The sequence below is a fragment of the Melanerpes formicivorus genome, unplaced genomic scaffold (genome assembly GCF_026170545.1).
Source record: "Melanerpes formicivorus ecotype bairdi unplaced genomic scaffold, bMelFor1.0.p_v2 SCAF_48, whole genome shotgun sequence".
Classification (NCBI taxonomy): domain Eukaryota; kingdom Metazoa; phylum Chordata; class Aves; order Piciformes; family Picidae; genus Melanerpes; species Melanerpes formicivorus.
The window spans coordinates 614,212-630,288 of NW_027142400.1; the positions used below are offsets into that span (position 1 = coordinate 614,212).

Sequence of the window (16,077 nt, forward strand, 5' to 3'; positions counted from 1 at the left end):
TAATAGAAGCACATGACACTAAACAGAAAAAAAAATACCAGGGCAATAAAATACAAAATACTCTAATATAAAATGGTAATATTCAACCTGAAGGAATGCAATGGCCTGTTTAACATTGCAGTAAGACAGCAACACCAGATAGGGTGACCTGGCATTGAAGATAACTTGCAGAAGAGCTCTGTGGGTGGTTTACTGTTTTCCAAAACATCTGGCCTTCATTTTGAAATGTGCTTTGAAGCAACACATTTGCAAATTTCACAGGAAAGAAAATAAAGGAAGCTGGGAAAACCTTTTCTCCATTTTCATTATAGTTTGACAGTTTGCAATAGCTCCTTCTATCCATCTGGATGTTTACAAAATTTCTCCTCCACTTGTAATTTTGGTAGCAGAGACCTTGAGTTGTTACAGCAGGGGGGCAAGAGGAAGAGAGTTCTGCAGCTTAAGCACATGAGAAAACACTTTCGAATTATATTTTACATAATTTCTTTGATTATGGCCCGGCTGCCAAAGGCACTCCTCAATCACATGATTTTTCATCAAACATGAAATAAGCAAGGACCTGAACATTCACACACCATGCTGATACTAGGTGCATGTCACTGATGGCCAGCACCTTTCAGGATCAGCCCCACCACGGGTAGCAGGCACCACTGGCTGCACCTCCGTACAGCTGAACTTGTGCCCATGCACACGTGTAAGGCCAAGGCTGGCTCTGCGCTAAACAGCTTATCTTTCTCTTCACCAGGAGCTGCTGAACACATGCAGCACAAGCCTGAATGCTGTTTCTTGGCCACTCCGGGGGCAGTTTAGCAGAAGAGCTAGCATGCATGCCACGGCTAATCACTGAGTGTTTTGACCATTCAAGAGAAAAACTGGACTATGCTTGAAAAAGTGCTGCCAAAGACAAGTGCCAAACCACACATAAAGGAACAGCAGGACAGATTGGAGTCAAGTGCCCGTCTAAAGCACAAATGCTCTCGGAGGAAACACGCTCGCTTTTCTGTTTGGATTGTGCTTTGTCCAAACCTAGGAAGTCCAAATAAGTCCTCATGAAAAAGGTTAAGGAGAAGCTGTAGGAAGCTTTGTAAGTTCAGTGAACAGTTTAAATGGTGGTAAGGTTCACAGCAATAATACCTCCAGCTGCAGGGACCACAAACTCTCTCTGCCCAACAACAACCCCAACTTGGAAGAAGTCTCTGGGTCAGGAGAGAGCAAACCAAGTAGATTATGGTAGCAATCCACAGCACCTTCTCTGCAAAGACCTTGTGCCAAACGCATCACAAGTTTAGTCATGCATATCAAAAGGTGGTGAGCATAATGCTGTAGGAGACTGGCTGCTTAAGACAGCAAGATTTCAGCATCAGCTTGAACAACCTGCTAAATTAGTAATGAACCTGTCCTGAGCAAAGTGAGTGGGGAGTTTAGATTTCTTAAATACAAAGTCAGAAGGACTATGGACCCTTTGATCTGACCTCTTCTGTGCCCCAGGCCAGCATACTTTGTTAACTTGCTCCTAAATTCACAACACACAACCACAAGTTGTGTGGCAGAGATTGACTCTCTAATATACAGAGCCACCCCTCCTCCTCTTCTCCCTCGCCTGTCCCTCCTAAAGAGCCTGTAACCCCCCATTGTAGCACTCCAATCGTGGGTGCTGTCCCACCAAGTTTCTGAGATAGCGACTACATCATAGTCGCCCTGATGGATTAGGACCTCCAACTCCTCTTGCTTGTTGCCCAGGCTGCGTGCATTGGTGTACATGCATCGCAGCTGGGTTCCTGACTTCTCAACTGACCCTACCTTGCGCCCTACTCTTACCTCTGCAGAGGGACCGATTGCCTCACCCACCCCCTTCAGACCTAGTTTAAACTAGGGCGCAAGGTAGGGTCAGTTGAGAAGTCAGGAACCCAGCTGCGATGCATGTACACCAATGCACGCAGCCTGGGCAACAAGCAAGAGGAGTTGGAGGTCCTAATCCATCAGGGCGACTATGATGTAGTCGCTATCTCAGAAACTTGGTGGGACAGCACCCACGATTGGAGTGCTACAATGGGGGGTTACAGGCTCTTTAGGAGGGACAGGCGAGGGAGAAGAGGAGGAGGGGTGGCTCTGTATATTAGAGAGTCAATCTCTGCCACACAACTTGTGGTGGAAGATGAGGTAGTTGAGAGCCTGTGGGTCAAAATCAGAGGACAACCTAACAAGTCTGACATCCTGATTGGAATCTGTTACAGACCACCCAACCAGGATGAGGCGGCTGATGAGTTGTTCTACAAGCAACTGGAGGCTGTCTCAAGATCATCTGATCTTGTCCTTGTTGGTGACTTCAACCTCCCAGATATCTGCTGGGAACTTAATTCAGCAGGGAGGAGGCAGTCCAGAAGATTCCTGGAGCGAATGGAGGACTGCTTCCTGACACAGCTGTTAAGCGAGCCTACCAGGGGACAGGCTCTGCTTGACCTGCTGTTCTGCAATAGGGAAGGGCTGGTGGGAGATGTGATCGTGGGAGGCTGCCTAGGGTGCAGTGACCACGAGATAGTGAAGTTTTCAATATGCAGGGAGATTGGGAGGAGCACCAACAGAACCTCCACCTTGGACTTCCGAAGGGCGAACTTCAGCCTATTTAAAAAACTTGTCTGCAAAGTCCCCTGGGTACCAGCCCTCATGAACCAAGGGGTTCAGGAGGGTTGGACCTACTTCAAACAGGAGCTCTTGAAGGCACAGGAATTGGCGGTTCCCATGTGCCGGAAAGCAAGCCGGCGGGGAAGGCGACCAGCCTGGATGAGCAAGCAGCTCCTGGAGGATTTAAGGGGGAAGAGGAGGCTGTATCACCTTTGGAAGGAGGGGAAGGCTTCTCGAGGTATGTTCAAGGAAGCTGTTAGATTATGTAGGAATAAAATTAGGGAGGCTAAGGCCCAGCTGGAACTGAAGCTGGCCACCTCAGTCAAAGATAATAAAAAGCATTTTTATAAATATATTAACAATAAGAAGAAGGGCAGGAAGAACCTGAACTCCCTAGTGGACCTGGAGGGGAACACAGTTACTGAGGATGAGGATAAAGCTGAGGTCCTGAACACCTTCTTTACCTCAATGTTTAACAGCAAGGCAGGAGTTCAGGACGAGTGGTCTCCGGAGCTGGGCGTTGGGGTCGGGGAGCAGAGTAATACCCTGGAAATCCATGAGGAGTTAGTTTGGGACCTGCTGAGCCACTTGGATATCCACAAGTCCATGGGACCAGATGGGATCCATCCTAGGGTGCTGAGAGAGCTGGCGGATGTGCTAGCTAGGCCACTCTCCATCATTTTCCTCCAGTCCTGGCTCACTGGTGAGGTCCCAGATGACTGGAAACTGGCCAACGTGGTCCCCATCCACAAGAAGGGTCGGATGGAGGAACCTGGAAACTACAGGCCAGTCAGCCTGACCTCAGTGCCAGGGAAAGTGATGGAGCAGATTATCCTGGCAGCAATAACTGCGCACCTGAAGGATGGCCAAGGGCTCAGGTCCAGCCAACATGGATTCAGGAAGGGCAGATCCTGCCTCTCCAACCTGATCTCTTTCTATGATCAGGTGACCCGCCTGGTGGATGTGGGGAGGCCTGTGGATGTGGTCTACCTAGACTTCAGCAAGGCCTTTGACACCGTCCCCCACAGCAAACTGCTGACTAAGCTGTCAGCCTGTGGATTGGACCACTACACTCTGTGCTGGGTTAGGAACTGGCTGGAGGGCCGGGCCCAGAGAGTGGTCGTGAACGGTGCCGCATCCAGCTGGAGGCCAGTCACCAGTGGTGTCCCCCAGGGATCAGTGCTGGGCCCTGTCCTCTTCAACATATTCGTTGATGATCTGGATGAAGGGGTAGAGTCAGTCATCAGCAAGTTTGCAGATGACACAAAGTTAGGGGCAGATGTTAGTCAATTAGAGGGTAGAAAGGCTCTGCAGAGGGACCTCGACCGACTGGAAAGATGGGCAGAGTCCAATGGGATGGCTTTCAACAAGTCCAAGTGCCGAGTGCTGCACTTTGGCTATGGCAATCCCATGCAGAGCTATAGGCTGGGGTCGGAGTGGCTGGAGAGCTCCCAGACAGAGAGGGACCTGGGTGTGCTGATCGACAGCCACCTGAATATGAGCCAGCAGTGTGCTCAGGTGGCCAGGAGGGCCAATAGCATTCTGGCCTGCATTAGGAATAGTGTGGCCAGCAGGAGCAGGGAGGTCATAGTGCCCCTGTACTCTGCTCTGGTTAGGCCGCACCTTGAGTACTGTGTCCAGTTCTGGGCTCCTCAGTTTAAGAAGGACATTGAGACACTTGAGCGTGTCCAGAGAAGGGCAACAAGGCTGGTGAGAGGCCTTGAACACAAGCCCTATGAGGAGAGGCTGAGGGAGCTGGGATTGTTTAGCCTGGAGAAGAGGAGGCTCAGGGGTGACCTTATTGCCCTCTACAACTACCTGAAGGGTGGTTGTAGCCAGGAGGGAGTTGGCCTCTTCTCCCAGGCAACCAGCACCAGAACAAGGGGACACAGTCTCAAGCTGCGCCAGGGGAGGTTCAGACTCGAGGTGAGGAGGAAGTTCTTCACCGAGCGAGTCATTCGGCATTGGAATGGGTTGCCCAGGGAGGTGGTTGAGTCATCGACCCTGGAGGCATTCAAGGGGAGATTGGACGTGGCACTTGGTGCCATGGTCTAGTCATGGGGTCTGCGGTGTCAGGTTGGACTCGATGATCCTCGAGGTCCTTTCCAACCTAAGTGATACTGTGATACTGTGATACTGTGATACTGTGAAATTCAGTCCAGTAATATCTATTGTCTAAACAGTTCCCATAACAGTCTCCAGTTCTGTCTGAAGACAACCAGAGATTCCACCATTTCCACTTGTGCTCCATCAGAGAACAACAGCCTCCATCAGTACATCTGATTGAATAAGGTGTCCTCCTCCACCTGCCCTCCAGCTTCACCAGTATTTGCATGCTGCCAGGGTAGCAGCAAAGCTGAGTGCCTCTACACTTTGAATGCAGTTACCTTGATATAGCAGGTCCTGATTTTTATCACAAACTATTGGGACATTCAAAGCAGCTTTCAGGAAGGATTCAAAGCACTATCAAAGAGGTTCAATCAGTGCCTGCCTGGGGATCAGAGATATGCCTCTGGACCAGGGACGGTTTCTGTGTGCATAAACTCCATAGACAGCAACACTTCCACAATATAGACTGAAAATGCTAGATAATGCTAAAAGAAGATCTCAATGTGATGCCAGTAGTAGATACAGGCTCCACAAGAACCACAGTGTTAACAGTCTGATGTTCATTAGCAGTCCAAGCATGTTTCCCAAGCAGCAGAGAGCCTGCTACACGCAGTGCTCCTCCTCACGTTTGTACTCTCTTATCACTACTACGTGTTTATATTGTGGACTGGCCACCACATCACCTCGTGTGCAGAGAACAGCATTAAAATTTAAAAAACCAAAACAAAACACCCTCCTAAAAAAAAAACACACCACCAGCTCAGAGGAACTGTTTCTGATGCAAACAAGCCCTTTCTCAAACTTCTGTGTCCACGGAGAACAAAGAAACTGAAGGAAGTCCTCTCCAGCAGCTCTGTATTCAAGCACAGCGAGAAGTTACTCATGGTGGAGTTTGTGAACCTGAACCTCATGAACAACCTCTTCAACATGTGCTTGTGTCCGGCACTGCTACCAGCTACAGCAAATTAAGTTAAAGCAGATGGCGATGTAGAAATTGTTGTGTTCAGGTCCTGAGTGATGCTGACCAGTTGGTAGATAGGAAGAACAGAGTATGGCTGCCAAAGGAAAGGAAAAGGAGACAGAAATATTTCCTCATTTTGGTTTTATATCCCTTGGGGGGAAGGTACTCCTTAGGAAGACAAGCCCTGCATCCCTGGAAACCAATGCACACCACAGGTAACCTCAGCCTTGAAAGCCTGCTCTGAGATTTGTTACAATTCTTCAAATACCACTGTCTGATGTCTGATCTCAGCCAGAGAATACCTCACAGCAAGATAAAATACATGAAGAAAAGAATAAAACCCCACACACAAATAAGCTGTTTTGTCAGTGGAAAATGCTCCATCTCTGGCAAAGGCTTAGAAACAGTGCTCAGAGCCATCATCATCCTCACTGTGCCCTCAGAGACTAATTGCCTTCATCTTCTGGATCTGCCTCTGGAGGTGCCAGATGAGTCATTTGCATCTTGATCTCACTTAACCCTCAAAACAGCAGGCAGTAACAACTGACGGGCTAAGCAGAGAAACCCCAGGCTGGGCTTCTCCCACATTAGAACAAGAAACACATTCCCAACATTTTTCTGCCTCTGACCTTTGTCTTATCAGTAAGTTTCCCCCCTTTCCTGCCTCCTCCAGAGCCATAAAACAAGGACACCCTGATGACCCACCCAGGAGAGGCAGCAGAGCTGGATCTCTGACATCTCAGACCCCTTCAACCCTTTTATTAAAAATTAAAGTTATTGTCCCCATAGTCTTGACAAAGCCTGCCACCAGCTGTAAGGAATGTTCCACTTTCACCAGCCCAAATGCACTGTCCTCACTGGCACTGGCATCTCCTAGATTCACAGCCCAGCCCCAACATTGTTGCACCAATTTCAAGTTCATTCATGCCTGCAGGTGCCTTGCTGATGACCTCTTCAGAAGTGTGGCACAGTGAAGGGAAGGTACAGTTTTAAGGAAGCAGACAACGACAGTTGTCAGGGATACATGGTCAAAGACAAGCTTTTTAGGAGGATGCTCTGGCACTTGGTACCACCTGGGATACTAGGGAGGCCAACATCTTCTTCAGCAGCAAAAACAATGGATGCCTTAGTGGCACCAGAGGGAAAGAATTTCCCATCAAAACAATTTATCTCCCACCTAACACCCTCCTCACTGCAGCCATCACACTTGGTGAAGCGTAGGTGAGGGGAAAGAGCCAGTGTTGCACTCTGCCAGGCTGCTACCCACAACAGCAAAACGGATAAGCTGTTACTGACTTGTACAATGTAAACGCTCCAAGCTAAACTGTCCACAGAGCAATAAAACCTGAAGTCCTGTGTTTTTCAAAGCCTTTGAAAAACTAATTGGATGTAGCTCCACAAACTATCTACACAAGAGGTAAGAAGAGACATTTCAGCCCAGGAAGAAGCATTATTGTTACTATCCATCCTCCTCAAGATTTACTGTCTTAAAAAATATACTCCATTTGGAACAGAGTGTAATTCAACTTGGACATAATCTAGCTGAGTAACTTTTCTCCACATAGATAAGCCACTTAGTAGTCATTACAGCTAAATTGAGGCAAGACAAATTACTCTACCTTGTTTTAACTCAATGGCCTCTGAGAGAGCAAGGAACCTCCTGGCTCCTGAAGCTTTTTAAAACATAAATTAGAAACTGTTTTAACAATCAGAACAATGTTTCAGCCTGCAGAGCATGGACCAGTGTCATTTTAAAAGACACTTAAGAGACACCAGAGCCTTTCTGATTCTCACCTGAGATTCCAGAGGAATTTGTTAGAGGGGTAAACAAAATGTATCATGAATTGATTTCAATGATAGCAAAAGAAATGGTTGTACTTCCTTGTCATTTCTCCAAATCACAGGCCTGCAGAGCAGAGGTTTGCATAGTAGCTACTTGGATAAGATTGACATTTTATTTAAGACCTTTTCATAATGAGGACTTAGTACTTAAACAAATATAATTTTAAAATGCAATCCCTTTACTTAGGGCAGCTCACAGCAGAGATGCAAAAAAATAAATTAATGTAGGTGTCCATGAGACAAGGAAGCTGTCAAGACCCCTCCAATGGGACTCACTCACAGCAGGATTGTCCCTACACCCAGCCTGGGCAATATGAAACAAGCTGGCACGAGCAGACTTGAGCCAACAGAAATGCCCTAGCTCACTTCCACAGCATTCCACTGAGGTTTGATTTGTCTTTTCAATGTCTGCTACAAAGAGGAGGTTACGCAGTGTCTGTCCGGGGTGCTGGCTGGCAAGTCAGGACCATGGTGCCTCACTTCAGCACTGTTCCCACATTCACTACAGAGGTTCTCCACACTCCCAGCAGAAAGGCTGGACGCCAGCTGACTTCTGCTGCATTTTCTCCCCAGGAACTACTGGAGGCGTTTAGGAGAAGACTTGATGGGGTGCTTGGTGCCATGGTTTAGTTCATTAGATGGTGTTGGATGATGGGTTGGACATGATGATCTCAAAGGTCTCTTCCAACCTGGTTTATTCTATTCTATTAAGCACGATTTAAGGCAGTAAAGCACAGCAATATTTTATCAGTGTCCTGCAAACAAGGCTCTTTCTTTCCTCATAGAAGGCAGCATCCCTAAAGGAATTCTCCCAAATCCAAACCCAAGGAGGAAAACCACAGGAAGAAGTGATGCACTGCTAGCTTTGCACCTTGCAGCCAGCTGCCTTCTTCATGTGATGGGATGCTGACATTTTTGCTTCTCCTTCCATCAATCATGGAAAGGCCTTCAACTGTGCTCAATAAAACCTTTTGCTGTTTGTTGCCAGTTTCGTTATCACACCTCTGCTCTTCAGCACCATATTACAGATTCATACTGCTCTGCTGGTTTTGCCTCCTGACACAAACAAGCAGGCTGAAAAATAGGCCAGCGGTTACATCATGTAAAGAAGTTGATTTATTAGGGCAACGGTGTTCTTTCAGAGCAGCTGGGAAGCAGATGAAACTCACGTCTCTCTATATATTGTCATTAAAGGAAATTACAGAGAGATGTGGACAAACTCACCAGCCTAGCTATTCCTAGGCAGCTCCCATCTTTCTGTTCTTATCACCCAACCCCATTCCCAATGTTCTGTTTTGGACAAGTACGCAAGGCAAGTTTTCACATTAGGCTTAACTTGACAAATGGCTCAAACATGAGCAGGGACACCACTAAGCTACTGCAGAGTTACTTCAGTTTTGCAGGTGCTGTCCTCTGCTATGGCAACACCAGGACTTTCAGGGTATGCTCCTTGGGTTGCTTTGGCATGCTCAGCTCTGCAGTGACTCCACAGTGACTCAGGGAGAGGCCACTAGAGGATACTGCCAGTGTCCAAGGGACTTGGCCCCTATCCCCACGTTAGCCCTTGTTCCCATGGAACAAAGGCAGCTTTCCAGCCTGGCACCAAGGCTTCAACCCAGCTAGTGCCCAATGAAAATATCAATAAATTCATCCATGAAAATGTGTGAGTGGATGAGAGGGCAGGTCTGCTGACAAAAGGAAGGTAAAAGCCAAATGATATGTTCCAATAGTGAGGTGAAGAAGCCCACTGACTTAAAACCTCCTTCTCTTCTCTCAGGTCTGAAACACCATACTCCGCTAGTTCCAGTTCACACACCTCTGCAGTAGGAGCTTGGGCACAATTCACAGTCTCTCCTGGCACATGGTTAAGAGAATGTGCAAGATCTAAAGCAGACAGAAGCTCCCCACTTTTCGTAGCTTTGCAATATATTCTGCAAGCAAACCATACGCATCTGCTCTACCTCTCGTCCCACCTCATTTACCATGGGTTGTGTAGGCAACAGTTTCCTCCGCACTCTGCCAGGCAGTGTTCAAGAGATGACAAGAAAGCATTTTCAGAAACAGAACCAAAGCCAAATCTTAGTTATTTCCATAGCAGAGATGCTATAGCAAACTTTCACTGACTAGACAGTGCCTAACACTACACTAAATAAATAAAAGGACCATATGTAGCACCAAAGCCACCCATGGTAACACCTGTCTGAATAAGACTGGTAGAATCAGTCTTCATTTTCAAGGTGCAGATGATAGCTCAGGTACAGAATAGGTATTCAAACACTAGCCAAAACAACAGGAAGTGTGTCATCACTCCAATCATAAATAACAACAAAATCTGGTCTCAGACTAAGACAGAGGTTTTCTAACTCTCACAATTCAGTAGTTACACACTGGCAACAAGGCTGTGTTTCTGCAAAGTGCTGTTCTGGCAGGATGGAACATATGCCACTGCAGCTATTTAATTGACATTTCATAGCAAGCCTGTAACTACCAGCTCTGAAGTTTTTCAAGACTGCATGTTCCCAGCTCAGTTCCAGTTCATTAGGCCTGTCTGGGAGCTTAGGGGCCTCCAAGTCCATCTGTAGCAGCTTGATAAGGTCTCTACTGACTTTGGCTTTTACACCTCACTACTGCAACATCCAGCCATGACATCATCTCCTTGTACAGCAAAACATCTGCCTATGACAACTGTCAACAGGAGCTCAAGAGCTCCTGATACCTTATCAGGATTTCATTAGGAAGCGGCTGATAGGGAAGGAGGAGTGTGTGCATGTGTAAGCCCATGTACTGCAGTGCAGCTGGGAGAGAGCTGCCTCACTGCATCAGAAAATGACCACCAGTTTCTCCTTCTTTACTTGGCTGACCCTTACATTAAATTTTTATGGGGCCTGTCCTTCTATCATAGCACAGCACTACAGGAACCAGTGGAGATCGCTTGTATCTGACAATGTCTAATCCACTCAACCCATAAAACCTGCTTAATGGGAAAGTGGTAAAACACCTCCCAATCTTCCAGTCCAACACCCCATTTCCCCTCTCCTGAGGGGGACAACTGGTAGATGCTCTTCTGTTGCTGGAAGTGGTCAAGGACAGACAGTGCTGCTATGGCTCTGCAGGGCTTCCCACAGCTCTTCTTGTAAGCCTGCTTGCAGAGTATGGTGCCTTCACCAGGATGCTCAAATACACTCCTCATATGTTGCACTGCCTGCAGGACACACAGGCTCAGTCCTGACCATTAGTCACTACTGTTTGGCCATGTTTCCTGGGGAAATCTTTCCTTCCATCCCTCAGAGATTTTGAAGGTAAAGAACCAGGGAGGAAAAAAGTGTTTTACAAGTTTTGTTATTACACTTCACTATGGGCATTGCTCTGGGAGCAATCAGTGTGGGTTTTTAGGTTCAGCCTCAGACTGAGCTTTCAAGCAAGAGTGGACAGACTATAATTAGATGCAATAAGCAAACACAGTGATAGAAATGTTAATGTCCAAGACACATACAGCCAGACAGTCTTGACTGGTGTACATGGTACAGAGGAAAGCTGATTTACATCTGCTGCAGTGCTCTTGCTTCTTGCACAGAAGCCTACACTGTACAAGGGAGCAGGTGCTCTCTGGATCAACTCCAAGTGCTGTAATACCTACAACACTCATCACAACTCAGCGACATCAGGCAGAATTCAAGGTTTTTCATGGCCTCTTTAAGAAGCCATATGCTGCGCAACCACATAGATATATACTCATTGTAGACCTGCCTGAATGCAGAAAAGGATAATTCTAGAGAAAGCAGGACAACATTCAAAAGGCAGGTGGATCAGAGCAATTCCCCTCCTACAGACACTGAGGTATCAGCATTCCTCTACCAGTGCTTATTAGTTGATATGAAAGGAGACAACAAAGATGCGGAAGCTGGAAGAAGGCCAAGGGAAGATCAGACTCTCTACTGGAAGTGACACTGCGCTCACAAAAACTTGAGAGACAGAAAAGATGAGTAACACCAACAAAGTAGAGGCTCTTTAACTGCCTCATGCCTTAATCACCTCATAGCTCCATCTAAAAACCTTTTCTTCCTTTATCACAGCTGCACTGCTGCCAGTCCCAACAAAGTAAAGCCATAGGCCACTGACCAGTGCCAAAACAGTGAATTAGGAGATCATCATAATCTGCCTTATCCTGTACCGCTCTCCTGTTGCCACAGATGGGCATGGGTGGATACACCATGGTACAGCCTAATAAGCAGAAACTTCCATGGGTCTAATTTTAGATACAGAGATAAATCCCCTGCTTTTGATAGACCTGTGAATTGCTTCTCCTTGGTGTGATGGACTCCATAATCCACAGACTCTCTGCTTGAAGTTCATGCCCCAACAACCAGCTGTGCTAGGCTCTCCCTTGGGGGAAGATGGAGGTGAACGTTGTGTCATCAGCACTTGCTCAGGAAGCAGGAAGCGGAGCTGCAAGTCACTCACCACTAATGGGATTCTGCAGCTTTAATGATTATGAAAAGGTTAAAATGACCTGCCAGGCACCCTCAGCGGTTTAAGCCTCTTTCCTTCCTCGTGCTGCTTTAATCTTGGTAGCATGGTCACGTGACCCGGTCAAAAAAAGCCCTGAAGCCGATTAGTGGCTTTCCACTGGCTACAAACAACTCAAAACATTTGGGATAGTGTGGATGCTTTGGAAAAAGTAGCCTGCTTTGCTCCATGGCCTCCTTTTGGGGGCACCTCACCTCGACAAACACTGCAGCCTCTAAGAGTCACAAAAGGGTACAGTCCTAGGCAAAACACCCTGAAACCAAGAGGACAGGCTGTACGCATTTCCACCTCTTATCAATCCAGCTACTTAATTCTGCCCTCTCACTTCCAAAATCCAACCTCTCCCAGATGACTCTTGTCGACTGCTACAGTAGCCACTGTTCCCTTCTCTGCAACATTAGCCAAAGACTAAGACCATCCTATTGCCAGAGTGCTGCGCTTAAAGCCTCTGCAGAGGTAAACCTAAAATTTTGCAACAGCATCCTTCAATTCCTCATACACAGAAGTTCTCTGAAGAAAGATCTTGGAGACCATTGTAATTCACAGTCTGGTCATCAATCGCTCATACTGAGGCAAAAGCAGTATGTGGGATAGTATCATGATGCAGAAAAGAGAGCCATGTATGTAAACAGGAAAATAATCCTCCTTACTATTAAGGATCTTGAACAGGGATCTGTGTCCAGTTTTAGGCATCACACTTCAAGGCTCAGGCAGACTAGTTGGAATGAATTCAGGAGAAATAAGGAAGATCAGAGTGTGGAAAGCATAATCTAGTAGGAAAGCTTGAAAGAACCCAGATTGTTTAGCTGGGAAGGAGAAGACCAAACACATATTTAATAATGTATTCAAATACATAAATGATTAAAACAAAAAAAGAAGTGCATAAATTGCTCCCCGTGTGCACCCAGAACAAACCAGCTCTTTAACAACAGGTATATTTAAGGGCTAGAAGAGATTGCCTGGGGAGGTGGTGGAATTGTCACTGATGACAGCTTTCATGAGCAGGTTAGACAAACACCTGTCAGGAGTAATTTAGGTAGAGCTGAGTCTGCCTTGGGGCAAGGGGCCATGCCTTTAGATGACCCCGAGAGCCCATCAGTTCTGTTTTCCATGCCTACCCTATACATATATCACATGAGAAAATCTGTGGCTATTTCACTTAAATTCCAGAAAGCAAGCACCATGATTATTTGAAGACAAAAGTGAAATCACTCAAACACCTTTGACTGGCATGTCAGATTCAGTAATTTAAAACCATCCACACATTTTGGTCTTCCCCCACCTACAGAAAGTCTCAGTAACTCCATGATGGCTGGCAAAGAAGAAAGAAGATCTCACAACAGCATATGGAGTTGTGCTGGTGTAGGGCTCTCCAAAACTAATGGGATGTTTGCAGTAAAAAGGTTATAGTTGAAGCAGCTGGCTCTTTTAAAATACAGCCAGGGATTTCAAGACTTAGTGCCCTCCTAAAAAAAAAAAAAGAGTTCATATCTTTAAGAGTTATTGTTTCCAGCTTTTTCACAGAAATTTGCAGTCCTACATCACAGAAGGCCAGCACGCGTGAGGCTCAGTGTGACTGTAGTAACAACATATGGTCTCTAGCCAAAAGAGCTTAAAAAAGAGGAGCTCAGTGAATGCAGACAAGCTGGGGAATGCCAGGAAACCATGTGGGTGAGGAAACAGCCTCAGCAGCACTGACAGTCCAACTGTGGTTAAGGCTTGTAGGCACCATGACAGAGGAAGGGGCTGGAGAACAGTCATGTCCATGTCTGTGTCTTAGGGCAGCACAAGAAGTACAGAGGTACTAATTTGGAAGATGAGTGTATGCAGAATGAAGGCCAGGTTCCCCTAGCTATTTCAGTAGTTCAGAAACCCCCAAAATAAGCTGCTATATTCCCCAAAACAACCATGTGGTCTTTCAAGACAGGAAGATAGCTATCAGAAGTCCAAAGACTATTGAGTTTGCACTAGAGAAACCAAAGTGGCAAATGAAACACAAGTTGGGTTCAGAGCCCTTTGTCACTCTGTCACAGACAGAAAGCTTAGGAAAACAGGTTGGTCTGAAACATCTGCACTGCCAACTGCCCTGTTAGCTACCTCTTTCAAATCCACTGAAAGGAGTGCATATTTGATCCTATGCTTGAAAGATTTGGGGCAGTTGCTGCAGTAGCAAAAGCTTCACCATATATATATATGATAGGACCTTCGCCAAAGGTTTTCCAATTTTATGGCAAGCTTCTAACTATCAACAGTTCAAAAGCCTGTGGGAAAGACATCAGGTTAATCCAAAGCCTTGTGAAACAGAACAGTTGTAAGCAAATTTTGCTTTGAAATTTTAGGTTTGTTTGAATTCTTCCAGCATTTTCTCCTGGATAGATTAACATTACCTCCCAGGTAAGAAGCACTGCCAAATTTTGAGGTGGCTATAAATCTTATATTTGACATTGTACATACAAATGGGCTGATAAGTTTTATGCAGAAATTCCCACTGCCCTCAAAAGAATCCTGCTTAGAAACTGATAGCACAAAGTAGTCCAGCTGCAGAAGGGCTCTCTTGAGTTTACAAAACTATTTCCTAGCAACCTGTGAGGAAAAGGCAGATTTATCACACTGACTGATTGTTTGGCTTTTTGTTAGGAGGGTAAATAAGATATTAAATATTTGCAAAAGTCTTTCTTTGCAAAAATCAAGTTGCGACTTTTGCAGGTTCTAAAAGTGCATTTTAAGTTGTAAATCTGCTTCCCCCTTTTGCTTGGGAAGATTCTTCTGGATAATAAATGCAGCAAGCCCAGGAGAGGGCTGCATAATTATCCACTTCATACAATGGAAAACAGCCTTTCCAATGCAGTCCTCAACTGTCAGGAATCCAAGCGGCGTGATAATTAAAACTCAAAAATCCTCTTCCATCCAGAGAGAAATTAAATTTTCATTTCCCCTCCTCAAATACCCCTATACCATATCCAGAAAGCCCCCTATATAAAAAAAAATAAATACATAAAAATATCATAGATTCAAATGATGCCCTTCTGAGTACTGACAGGAAAAATTTAATTGGCAGTGAGAAAAAACTGATGATTAGGTTAACAAAAAAATCGGCTCTATTGACTCGGAGCACTCGACCATTCCTGATGAGGGTAAACAGCATCCCCCCTCCTTCTTCCTCACTCCCCTTGCCTTTGTCTGCTGCACAGGGCAAGGCTGAGAGCAGGAACACATTCAAAAGCAATGCCTTGGTGGGAAAAGGCTGGAGTCAGATCAAAGTCCTTCCACCCAGGGCCCTGTCAGAGCTCAGCACTCACTGAATAGCCTGCATGTGCCCAGGAATTTGTGATCTCCCCGCCCCCACCCCCAAGCCCTGGTTCAGGCTGCCCCACACTCCATCTTAGTCTCAGCACTGGTGGCCTCCATCTCTCCCCAAGTCTAAAAAAGAGTATGGTAGCAAAGGTGTTAAAAATTGCTGGTATTTTTTCCAGCAAAAATCATTTATACAGTTACAGCTTGAGTTTTTGTACTGGGCAAGATGGCAACAAACCTCATTCCATAACTGGGGCTGGCAGGGGAGGGCTCTTGCCCAAGTGATGAGCACAATGAATGATTTCATGGTGTCACCCACTCTTGCTGCTACTTGGGATGAGAGACAGGAATTTTTAGGTAAAGCAATTTTTCATTGGAAAACGCTGATCCATCAAGAGAGTGTTTTTAACACAGGCATTACATTTCATGCAGTTTTTAGTTCAAGATGAAATTTCTGGTCAGACCCTCAGAGAAAAAGAGAGAAAGTCTAAAATAGCCATGAGTCTGTGGCTTAAGGCAATCACCAGGGAATGTCTAAATCCTTGCACACTAAGCTCTTCTGGAGCTGAGGATTGTATACATCTGTGTCAAAGACACACAGATTTCTATGGCCAAGGATACATAGCCTCACTACACTGCAGGAAGAAACTCCCACACCTGGTCCTGTTTGCCAAAAATAACTGCAGAGCGGGAACCTGCACAGGTCCTAACATTCACCCATA

The 16,077-nt window shown here is 46.1% G+C and overlaps 1 protein-coding gene across 3 annotated transcripts in view; it reads right to left on the minus strand.

Annotated features, from left to right (window-relative positions):
• The window catches only part of CCDC85C (coiled-coil domain containing 85C), a 112,977-nt gene that overhangs the window by 42,870 nt on the left and 54,030 nt on the right, over positions 1-16,077 (minus strand). The gene's annotated exons all lie outside the window — the stretch shown is intronic.